The sequence below is a fragment of the Oncorhynchus keta genome, chromosome 27 (genome assembly GCF_023373465.1).
Source record: "Oncorhynchus keta strain PuntledgeMale-10-30-2019 chromosome 27, Oket_V2, whole genome shotgun sequence".
In the NCBI taxonomy this organism is placed as follows: domain Eukaryota; kingdom Metazoa; phylum Chordata; class Actinopteri; order Salmoniformes; family Salmonidae; genus Oncorhynchus; species Oncorhynchus keta.
In genome coordinates, this window is record NC_068447.1 from 28,219,609 (window position 1) to 28,232,421 (window position 12,813).

At 44.0% G+C, this 12,813-nt stretch overlaps 1 protein-coding gene across 3 annotated transcripts in view; it reads right to left on the reverse strand.

Annotated features, from left to right (window-relative positions):
• The window catches only part of LOC118360295 (helicase ARIP4-like), an 81,775-nt gene that overhangs the window by 45,112 nt on the left and 23,850 nt on the right, over positions 1–12,813 (reverse strand). Inside the window, exon 1 of one of the 3 annotated variants that reach the window (XM_052482087.1) lies at positions 11,013–11,531. The exons of the other annotated variants lie outside the window; for them this stretch is intronic. The gene's annotated coding sequence lies outside the window, so the exon portion shown is untranslated. Of the gene's footprint in view, positions 1–11,012; positions 11,532–12,813 lie in introns of those variants that run through there. 3 annotated transcript variants of the gene reach the window in all.

Here is a 12,813-nt window from a genome sequence, read left to right on the forward strand (position 1 = left end):
GCTCCATTGTTAGATTGTTTTAAAAACTCCTATAGAAATGGTAGTCTGTCAGGTACTAAACAGGAATGTCTGATTTATCTTATTAAAAACAAGATCCAGACAGCATATATAAAGACCCAGTACATCTAAAAAACTGGAGGGCCCTTACACTTCAATGTTGTGATGCAAAAATACTAGCGAAATGCATAGCACTCAGAATTAAAAAGGTTTTTACCAGGTATTGTTCACCCTGATCAGACAGGTTTTTTACATGGACGATACATTGGGGATAATATACTATAACTACTAGAAATAATAGAACATCATGAAACATCTAAGAAGCCAGGCCTGGTATTTATATTGGCTTTTGAAAAGGCATTTGATAAAGACTGGATTTTATTTATAAATGCCTGGATTTTTTCGATTTCAGTGATTCTCTTATAAAACGGGTCAAAATAATGTATAGCAACCCCAGGTGTAAAATAGTAAATGCCAGCTACTTCTCAGAGAATGTTGAATTGTCAAGAGGAGTTAAACAAGGCTGTCCACTCTCACCATATCTATTTGTTATGGCCATCGAAATGCTAGCTATTAAAATCAGATCCAATAACATTAGAGGATTAGAAATCCAAGGTTTAAAAACAAACGGTGTCCATGTATGCCGATGACAAGTTTTACATTAAGTCTGCAAGCTAGATCCCTGCAATGTCTCATTAAAGAACTAGATAACTTTTCTGTACTCTCTGGACTAAAACCTAATTATGATAAGATTAAAAATGACGTATTGGTTCTTTAAAAAAATATATAACTTTTACATTACCCTGCAGTTTACCTATAAAGTGGGCTGATGGTGAAGTAGACATACTTGGTATTCATATCCCAAAAGACACAAATAAGCTCTCCACAATTAATTTCAATAGAAATAGATCCTGCAACCATGGAGGTCTATTTATGGAACAATTGCCCTGATTAACTCCTTAATCATATCTCAGTTTACTCACTTACTTATGGTGCTGCCTACTCCTGATTAGTTTTTTTAAATCATATGAGCAAAAAATATTTTGCTTTATCTGGGATGCTAAACCAGACAAAACAAAGCGTGCCCATCTATATAATGCATATAAATTTGGTGGGTTGAGGTTATTAAATATAAAACCACTAAACCTCTACTTATTCAAAAGTTTTACATTACTAAGAAAAGCTCACCCATTGTTTAAAAATAGCCTTTTTGGCTTTGTGCAGATTGCACAATTTTTCAAACAAACATTTTAGAGCTGGCTACAATTTCAATTTCATCCCCCTGAAAAGATACAAATATTATGGCTGAACTCAAATGTGCTGGTTGATAGAATACCTGTATTTATGGGAAAGATGTTTGAAAAGGGTATTTGTTCTTAAACGATATTGTAAATTGGAATGGTAGAGTTGTGTCCTTCATGGAGTTATTATAATTGTACAGGAAGGGCTGTTAAATCCATGAGTACAACCAATTTATTACAGCATTACCCGAAAAATGAGGGGGCAGGGAACTGGTCTATTTCCACAATATAAAGGATCAAAACTGGTGGAGGAATAAAAATAGCATAAATAGGAAAGTATACCAGTTTAATTTGGAGGACCAGGATGTTGATAACTGCGCCATACAGATTGCAAAATAGTTGGGAAGAGATTTTTATGTACCGATTCCATGGTACAGGGTGTATGAGTTGATATAACGCAAGCTTTAAAACTTCGTGATTTTTAGCTAACATTATTATATAGAATTCTTGCCACCAACAAAATGTTGAATATTTGGGGCATAAAATCATTGAAGCTCTGCAGATTTTGTTGTGAGGATACAGAATCAATAGACCATTTATTTTGGTATTGCCCTCAGGTAGCCTGTTTCTGGTCTCGGGTTCAGGAATGACTGAAAATGCATAGCATTGATCTAAAATTGACCCTAGAAATGGTACTATTAGGAGATCTGGAGAGCCCGGGTCAGTCATTTACTAATACTCTTAGTAAAAGTATTTATCTTCAATTCGCATTCTTGATTCTATTCGATAAGATAGATTGAAATTGTACGTTAAACATCAAATCAAATTTTATTTGTCACATACACATGGTTATGTGGTTAGCAGATGTTAATGCGAGTGTAGCGAAATGCTTGTTCACAGCATAGTTGAAAGATATATGTTGCATAGAAATCTGAAGAGGGTGGCCAGCAGAGATAAGTGGGATGGGCTGAGGGTTGGGATGTGGAATTGGAGACAAGTGGGAGTGGAGTTGCTGTGCGAGAAATAGAATGATGGTCAAAGATAAAAGTAAAAAATAAAGTAAAAATAAAACATATTAAAAAGTATGTTTGAATGACACTGGGGCGGCAGGGTAGCCTAGTGGTTAGAGCGTTGGACTAGTAACCGAAAGGTTGCAAGTACAAATCCCTGAGCTTACAGTGTACAAATCTGTCATTTGGCCCTGAACAGGCAGTTAAACCCACTGCTCCCGGTAGGTCAACATTGAAAATAAGAATTTGTTCTTAATGGACTTGCCTAGTTAAATAAAAGGAAAAATAAAAATAAATAAACACTGAGAGGCAGTGTTTTTACAGTCAATGTCAGTTTGCCTGAGGCTGATGCCGTGCAGGTGTTTGTGCACACGCACTCCCTCTCATTCAAATAAACGCATACAAAAACACACACATGCATGTAATAGCACCAGACATGCACACAAACATATACAGTTGGCATTGCTGTTATGCTTTTAGTTGTCCAGCTATTGGGGAACTGTGGGGGGGAACTTGGAGGGTTCAGGTTCATGTTTTTTGTCCTGGTGGGAGATCTTTCAACGTGCCCTTGCAGGGCATTGACCATGGATGCTTCTGTGTGTCGCTCTGAATGAGAGTCTGTTGGATGACTGGTATGATGTAGTTGTTGAATGGGAATCTGTTGGATGACTGGTATGATGTAGATGTTGAGAAGCTTCACTGCAAGTATATTGTATGTTTCAGATATTCAATAAAACAAAAAAATAGATCCTTGTCACGGATGGGGTACTGGAACAAACGACCACACCGGGTTCCACTCATATTAGCTAAAAACAAAGAGAAGCGACTCCAGTTGGAACGCGGTCACCAACACTGGACAATTGAGGAGTGGAAAAACATTGCCTGGTGCAAAGGATCCCGGTTCCTGCTGCGTCATGCTGATGGCAGAGTCAGGGTTGGACACAAGCAGCATGAGTCCATGGACCCATCCTGCCTGGTGTCAACAGTGCATGCTGGTCACAGTGGTGTACTGGTGTGGGGAATATTATCCTGGCACAAGATAAGTCCCTTTATACAAACTGAGCAACGATTGAACGCCACAGCACATCTGAACATTGTTGCTGGTCAATCCAAAAAGAGCATCTTTGGGATGAGATGGAACGGGCTGTTCGCAGTATGAATGTACCGCCGTCCAATCTTTCATTTTATTTCACCTTTATTTAACCAGGTAGGCTAGTTGAGAACAAGTTCTCATTTGCAACTGCGACCTGGCCAAGATAAAGCGTAGCAATTCGACACATACAACAACACAGAGTTACACATGGAATAAACAAAACATAGTCAATAATACAGTAGAACAAAAGAAAACAAAAAGTCTATATACAGTGAGTCTATATACAGTGAGTGCAAATGAGGTAAGCTAAGGAAATAAATAGGCCATGGTGGCGAAGTAATTACAATATAGCAATTAAACACTGGAAAGGTAGATTTGCAGAAGATGAATGTGCAGGTAGATATACTGGGGTGCAAAGGAGCAAGATAAATAAATAAATACAGTATGAGGATGAGGTAGGTAGATAGATGGGCTATTTACAGATGGGCTATGTACAGGTGCAGTGATCTGTCAAATGCTCTGACAGCTGGTGCTTAAAGATAGTGAGGGCGTTGTGAGTCTCTAACTTCAGAGATTTTTGCAATTCGTTCCAGTCATGGGCAGCAGAGAACTGGAAGGAAAGACGACCAAATGAGGAATTGGCTTTGGGGGTAACCAGTGAGATATACCTGCTGGAGCGTGTGCTACAAGTGGGTGCTGCTATGGTGACCAGTGAGCTGAGATAATGCGGGGCTTTACCTAGCAGACTTGTATCTGCAGCAATTGCCTGATTCCATCGCGTCAGCATGGACCAACATCCCAGTGTTATATTTCCGACAACTTGTAAAATCAATGCCCTGAAGAATTCAGGGTGTTCCGGGGATAAGGAAGGTCCGACCTCGTACTAGATGTGTGTACCTAAAACTGGCAACGGAGTGTATATCGTCAAGCGATCATGGATTTCTACTGTTATAGGTGCCTCTGACCAGGCGAGTTGAGGACATCACCACCATTCCACTAGACAGTGGGGACACAATTAGGTTCCATTCACCAAAGACAGGACTTCGGAAAACAAAAACTCCTTCCGATTGGTAGTGAATAATTTTAAAAAAAACAACTCTCTCAGATAGGGAGTAGACTAACTCTGTGGCAACGACACTTTACACACAGCAAGCCATGGCAGTCGTCCAATCATAATAGCCAGTGAGATAAAGGGGAGTTGGCCTCCATGCAACACTGTAGGAATACTCACAACAAAGACTATTTTACATAAGCCTGGGAAACACACAAAGGCCACCACAGCGATGACACATTGACTACCCATCAACTTCCTGTCCTAATTCATTCCAGAAGCATAAAGAGTGCAGTCCATGGTTTCACATCCTGCTCTTTCACAATCACAACTTGTATGTATACTGTGCTTCCTGAAGGAGCCTGACATTTACATAAGCAGCGCTTCTCTCCCTCCCCCCCTTCCGCTCCCCCTCCCCGACTGCTTCTTCTGGGGTATCTTGGATGGGAGGGATGTAGGGTAGAGGATGGGGGGGCGCTTTCACTTTGTGTAAACCTGTGGATTTCTGATGTTACCCTGGTTGTTTATGGAACGGTGCTTAGCTAAAGTCACACCGTTCCTACGGCAGAGAATCAGCATTTGCGTAGTGCTGATTATCAAAGACCGACAATTACCAATTACCAGACCGACGATTACCAACAGGCGATGTGCCCTGATGAATACCAGGGGGCGCCATGACAACAAGAGGAAGAGGAACTGACTGGTAAACAACAACAATGGCTCAAGGTCATCATGGTCTCCATGTGTCACTAAGACAATTATCTGGAATTAGTTAATTTACTTCCTCTTCTCCAATGTACTTTCTAACCCAGCGTTTCTTACCCCAGTCGTTTCACATTGCCAACTTGACCTATTCAACCACTAGCACACCTGAATCAACTCAAATAACCATCAAGACACTGAATGTTGGTATTGGTATAGATCAAATATGTGAGGACTCAGTTGAGAAACAACATTCAAAGCTCTCAGAATCCATGTCATCTGAGTGGAGTGGACATGCAACACTGGTGCCAAGTTTGATCCAGGTCCATGAATCACATGAGTGTAATGTTTCAGAGGCCCCGTTTCGTGGCAGCCTGGCCTATATGTGTGTATGTCACGTTCCTACTTCATACAGTGCTGCTGAAGCTCGCTCTGACCCACGGAGTTACACAACAGGTCTGCAGGCAGGTGCGGGACTGCGCCAACTGAACCTAATCCAGAACACGCCCAGGCAGCCATACCAGAACATTTGCCAGAGCGAAGTGGGAAATCAAACCACATAATTAGAATGACTAATTCCACAAATCCCACAAACCACTGAGCCAGAATCAGAGAAACAAACTCAGTGCTTCTGAAGGCCTTAGATCCACTAGGAGCCCAAAAGAAGACATCCAAAGGGTGAGCGAGCCACTGGCCCACTAAAAAAAAAAACACTAGTGAAGTGGTCTCCCTCTTCATCTACGTCAGTAAGGAGATTACAGAACTCGCAGTCCAGTGTACAAAAACCAGAGAAGCCCCTACGCTCAGCATCACAGCATCAACACGTGTTCACTGGGTGACTTCAGGTCACGGAGCGGGGAAACTGTCGGAAGCTGCAATACAGGGCCACCTTTCACAGAGGTTCACCTCAGGACAAGATATTTACCAGTACCATTGACCAGGAGTTGTCATAAGCTTGATTAACCTTTCGCAAATGGGTAGACATTACACACAGACCATGTGAGCCAGAGCAGATTATTTACAAAGACACAATCAGCACTTGCCAACTTAATATTAAGGTTCCTGTGTAAATTCGATGTGCGAGAGGTCAATATGTGCCAACCCAAAGAAGTCTTAGTACTACAGCCGTGAATAAAGGATAACTAAGGGGTCAATAGACTGTGTTGAAATCTATGAGCTCAATGGTTAGCCCCCCCCATGGCAAGTTAGCCCAATAAGATGACACATTTTGCCTCTATTTCCTACCCCCTGTTGACACACACACACCAACAGCACAATGAGGAGCATGGACTCAGGCAGAAGGACACTTATGTAACAGCAGCCTCTGGCTGTTACAAGTCCAAGAACCGCACACCTAATAAAGTACACACCCAATCACATAAACTACCCACAAAACAGACTAATTCCTACAATGTACATTAACAAACAAAACCATATCTTCTGTTCCCATCAACAATGTATGGCAGCCCTTCCCCTAGAACAGGCTATTCTAAGTCTGTGTGTGTGTTTCAACTCCAGAAAATTAGTTTTACAGCTGTTGTGTTTTACAAAGGCTTACACGGGAAACAACCTGAGAGGCAGACAGCTGCTCATCAGTTTCCATGTAAACATCTCAGTCAACTTGATCAGTCCCCTATCGAGAAATAGACAAACCAAAATCAGAAAAACAAAGCTATTGTGCAAAAAACAATGAATTCCGAAAAAATGTAAACGAACTGTGGAATAAATAAAACAAAGGGCACACCTTGCAGAGGATAGGAGAGGAGGACACGACTTGCATAACTAGCCTGACAGCCCTGTTGAACAGGGACAGGAGGAGTGTTAGTGGAGCGTTGAGGGGGGTGGCCGCGAGGCTGTGCGACCCCCAGTGTTCGGAGACTGATCTAGTGATATACTTGGCCAGTATCTCTCAGACTGGAGAGATTACCATGACCCGGGTCAGCAGAAGGCAGGAGGGTGCTTCTATAACAATAACACCTCATGTTGTGTGACTAACACTCCACTCTGACCTGGGAGGGGGGCTTGTCTCTGAAAACACCACCCTGCTAAGGGTTCACTTAAAACATGGGAACTCTGAATCTGTTGCTCACACTATTATACAGCTCATCTTGGATGCAAGCATGTTAATGCAGAGGTGTTAAATAACATGTTTTGTCATTGTAGGGTAGACAAGTGACACCTTAGAATCATCAGGACACATCCTAGGATCTCTGTTCAGCAGATCACATGTTGGGGACATCGTCAGAGCGTTCTACAAAGTGTGATCGTGGCAGAGTTGTTAACCAGGCAGCTGGTAGTCTAGCAGTTAAGAGTGTTGGGAAAGTAACCAAAAGGTTGCTGGTTCGAGTCCCCGAGTAAACTAGCTGAAAAATCTGTCTACGTGCTCTTCAGCAAGGCACTTATCCAGAGATACTTACAGGAGCAATTATGGTTAAGAGGTCTGCTAAAACATGGTTTCCCCCCTGGGTCCACGTATGGTTTTTGCCCTAGCACTACTCAGCTGATTCAAATAATCCAAGCTTGATGATCCGGGCACCAGGACCGAGTTCAAGAAACACTGTACTAAATTAGTACAATATAAAAAGGTAATGTGGTCGACATAGACAACTCCCCCATGCCCATTAGATGTGGCCACACTGATCACAACATAACTGTCAACCCAATCAACTACCACAACCAGAGGAAATGGACAGAAACAATAAGAAAGGAGACAAACACAGGCTACCAGTAAATCACAATCTTAGAAGGTAACCACATCCCTCATGTGATGTGCTCTATAGTATATAAATACATGTTTGTTGTTGTAGTTGACCATTGTTGTTCCTCGTGCTGCACCCATTCAGACTGACTAGTACCGTTTCATCAAACACGAAATCCTCCCACTGCCACCTGTTTAGGTTACCGTAGAAACGGTCAAAGAGCCCTCACATCAAATAAAACATCTGAGTGCTCCTAACAGAGAACAACATGAAAGAGAGAAAGACCAAATGAGAGAGAAACAGATTGAATGAAAGGATGGCTGGTGTCAAACTGATGCATAAGTAGGGAGCGTTATACAACACCGTTACAAAACAACTCCAATTCACAGACAGTAAGTACAATGTAAAACACCCCGGTTCTGCACTACAATGTAAAACACCCCGGTTCTGCACTACAATGTAAAACAACACCCCGGTTCTGCACTACAATGTAAACACCACCCCGGTTCTGCACTACAATGTATAACACCACCCCGGTTCTGCACTACAATGTATAACACCACCCCGGTTCTGCACTACAATGTAAAACACCACCCCGGTTCTGCACTACAATGTAAAACACCACCCCGGTTCTGCACTACAATGTAAAACAACACCCCGGTTCTGCACTACAATGTAAAACAACACCCCGGTTGTGCACTACAATGTAAAACAACACCCCGGTTCTGCACTACAATGTATAACACCACCCGGTTCTGCACTACAATGTATAACACCCTGTTCACTACAATGTATAACAACTACAATGTAAAACACCCCGGTTCTGCACTATAACACACCCCGGTTCTGCACTACAATGTATAACACCACCCCGGTTCTGCACTACAATGTATAACACCACCCCGGTTCTGCACTACAATGTATAACACCCCGGTTCTGCACTACAATGTATAACACCCCGGTTCTGCACTACAATGTAAAACAACACCCCGGTTCTGCACTACAATGTATAACACCACCCCGGTTCTGCACTACAATGTATAACACCACCTCGGTTCTGCACTACAATGTAAAACACCCCGGTTCTGCACTACAATGTAAAACACCCCGGTTCTGCACTACAATGTAAAACACCCCGGTTGTGCACTACAATGTAAAACACCCCGGTTGTGCACTACAATGTAAAACACCCCGGTTGTGCACTACAATGTAAAACACCCCGGTTGTGCACTACAATGTAAAACACCCCGGTTCTGCACTACAATGTAAAACACCCCGGTTCTGCACTACAATGTATAACACCCCGGTTCTGCACTACAATGTAAAACACCCCGGTTCTGCACTACAATGTAAAACACCCCGGTTCTGCACTACAATGTAAAACACCCCGGTTCTGCACTACAATGTAAAACACCACCCCGGTTCTGCACTACAATGTAAAACGCCACCCCGGTTGTGCATTACAATGTAAAACGCCACCCCACTACAATGTAAACACCACCCCGTTGTGTTACTAAACGCCACCCCGGTTGTGCACTACAATGTAAAACACCACCCCGGTTGTGCACTACAATGTAAAACGCCACCCCGGTTGTGCACTACAATGTAAAACGCCACCCCGGTTGTGCACTACAATGTAAAACGCCACCCCGGTTGTGCACTACAATGTAAAACACCACCCCGGTTGTGCACTACAATGTAAAACACCACCCCGGTTGTGCACTACAATGTAAAACACCACCCCGGTTGTGCACTACAATGTAAAACACCACCCCGGTTGTGCACTACAATGTAAAACACCACCCCGGTTGTGCACTACAATGTAAAACACCCCGGTTGTGCACTACAATGTAAAACACCACCCCGGTTGTGCACTACAATGTATAACACCCCGGTTCTGCACTACAAAACACCACCACGGTTCTGCACTACAATGTTGTTCTGCACTACAATGTATGACAACACCCGGTTCTGCACACAACACCCCGGTTCTGCACTACAATGTATAAACTACAATGTATGACAACACCCCGGTTCTGCACTACAAATGACAAACCCCGGTTCTGCACCAAAACAACACCCGGTTCTGCACTACAATGTATAACAACTACAATCTAAAACACCACCCCGGGTACAATGTGTTCACTACAATGTAAAACACCACCCCGGTTGTGCACTACAATACAATCTAAAACACCACCCGGTTGTGCACTACAATGCAAAAACAATGCACTAAACACCACCCGGTTCTGCACTACAATGTACTACAACCTCTGAAACACCACCCCTGGTATAACACCCCGGTTCTGCACTACAATCTAAAACACCACCCGGTTCTGCACTACAATGCAAAACACACCCCGGTTCTGCACTACAATGTAAACACCACCCCGGTTCTGCACTACAATGTATAACACCCGGTTCTGCACTACAACAAAATGTTCTGCACTATCTAAAACAACACTACAATGCAAAACACCACCCCGGTTCTGCACTACAATGCAAAACACCACCCCGGTTCTGCACTACAATGCAAAACACCACCCCGGTTCTGCACTACAATGCAAAACACACCCGGTTCTGCACTACAATCTAAAACACCACCCCGGTTCTGCACTACAATGCAAAACACCACCCCGGTTCTGCACTACAATCTAAAACACCACCCCGGTTCTGCACTACAATGCAAAACAACACCCCGGTTCTGCACTACAATGCAAAACAACACCCCGTTTCTGCACTACAATCTAAAACACCACCCCGGTTCTGCACTACAATGCAAAACAATGCTGCAAAACTAAAACACCCGGTTCTGCACTACAATGCAAAACAACACCCCGGTTCAAAACAAAACAACACCCGGTTCTGCACTACAATCCAAAACACCACCTCGGTTCTGCACTACAATCTAAAACACCACCCCGGTTCTGCACTACAATGCAAAACAACACCCCGGTTCTGCACTACAATCTAAAACACCCCCCGGTTCTGCACTACAATGCAAAACAACACCCCGGTTGTGCATTACAATGTCAAACACCCCGGTTGTGCACTACAATGTATTATTAATCTACACATCTTTATCCGGTAATCCTTGATTCAGCCTCAGTGTCCACCTCAGTCATCACGTCACCCCCACCTGCTACTGTCCCAAGAGTCAGTGACACTCCAACCACCAAGGAGGATCATGGTGCCAGCAGGGTTCAGAGGGTCACCTACCTGCAAAGGTCTCCGACTCCTCCAGCAGCAGCATGCTTAGAATCTCCGTGAGGGGTGTGTGGAGTGTCCCAAAAGCTTGTAGAGGGTGTGTGGTGGTGATGCTGCTCCCCGCTTGCCGCTTCTCTCTGTGTCGTCTCTCTCACTCTCTCTGTTACCGGTCTCTGAGGCTGGGGGAACAGGTGGCCTGACTACCGCTGTCTGCTCTGAAAACTCACTAACTCACTTCCGAGTGAAAAAGACTTCGCCGACAAGCTGTAAGGCAGAACCTGGCGTCTTGTTCTACTTTTGGTCTTCGGCGTTACCGGTTTATCTGAGGAGTTTTTTTCCCCTACTAACTGATTGACAGGATGAGTGAGTGGCAGTACGCTAGCTCATACCTGTCCTAAGCTGCAATATGAGTCGAGTCAGGCTCTTGACAACCAGGAAACTCTACTAAAAACTCATTACATAACCTTTCATGCTGGAGCTGGGGGCCTCGTCAGTGGGGCTGTCCATGTACGCACACCACTACCCTACGGAAGAGAGGGAGAGTAAGAGCAGAGATGCCGACTGGGCAGAAGGAGCAGCATGTGTGCCGTGTAAAACAGGGGAGAGACTGCAGGCAGGGGCGCTCGAAAGACAGAGTAGCAATGGAAATATTTCATCATGTAGTTAGGTAGATGATGTGGCCAAATGATAAATGACATGTCACGTCTAAACATATGCACTCTTGAAGGTTGGAGAAGAGAAAGACAGAGAAAAAGAAAAAAGTGGACCAAACAGTAGACAATACAATAAAATGTATGAAACCTCCCTCCACGGCTATTCAGCTACTGCTAAAGCGAGATTCCCCCTTACTCAAGATTCCACCTCCTCCTAGCCAAGACCACAAACCCCCAAAACAGGTTTAGACACTTTTACCCATGACCTCTCTGTATAAGCAATGATATCCTCCTACTCTAGAATGGGTCTCATCTCTGTCCACTTGCCAAGCCAGAGTATCCATGTCAGCGCCACTCTGCCATACTGCCCCAGACTTCCAGAGTATTGAGAGCATGAGCCACAGCCACAAGGGACAATTATAAAACAATGAGGGGCTGAAAGCAGCCCAGCTCTGTCTGGCCGTCACAAACACCCCTTCCACCGGGAGAGTCGCCCCACCAACTGACACCCATGAAGTCAGCAGGCCCCTCCTCAGTGAGGCTGCCTTAGGTAATGGAGGTAAGAGTTCATTCGGACAGAGGGAACAGATGGATTGAGGAAAAAGTAAGAGAGGGCGCTCAACAACGTGGTGGAGCCAGGTCCCGGGACCATTCCAAACACACACCTTACAAACACTCACGTGGAGGCTGCGCACACACTAAAAACATATCTTTACAATCCCCTCCCCAGCCTCCCCTTGTGGAGGAAAGAGCTAGAAACAAGAGAGGGTGGGAGGGAGGGGAAAGAAGAGGTAGAAGCAGCCCTATAAAGAATGCTAGCTTGACAGGAGTCTTCTCTCATCCCAAAGAGTAGGCCATTTCTCCCACGCTGAACTTTACCACACATCTTCATAGACATGCCTTTACTTCGCTCAAGTCTTAGCTCACATTTCACTGTTTACATAAACAGTCTCAGCAAATGAAAGGGGGCATGAACTGGGTAATTGACACTGATAAACAACATTCAAATCCATATCAGAATGTTCCTGTTGAGTGACACAGCAAAAGAAATGCAGGGGCAAAACAATGTGCTGGATTTGTTTACTGCTGTACAGACAGACTTCCCTGCTATTACCACCAACCAACACAGATATACAAAAACACACACACACACACACTCT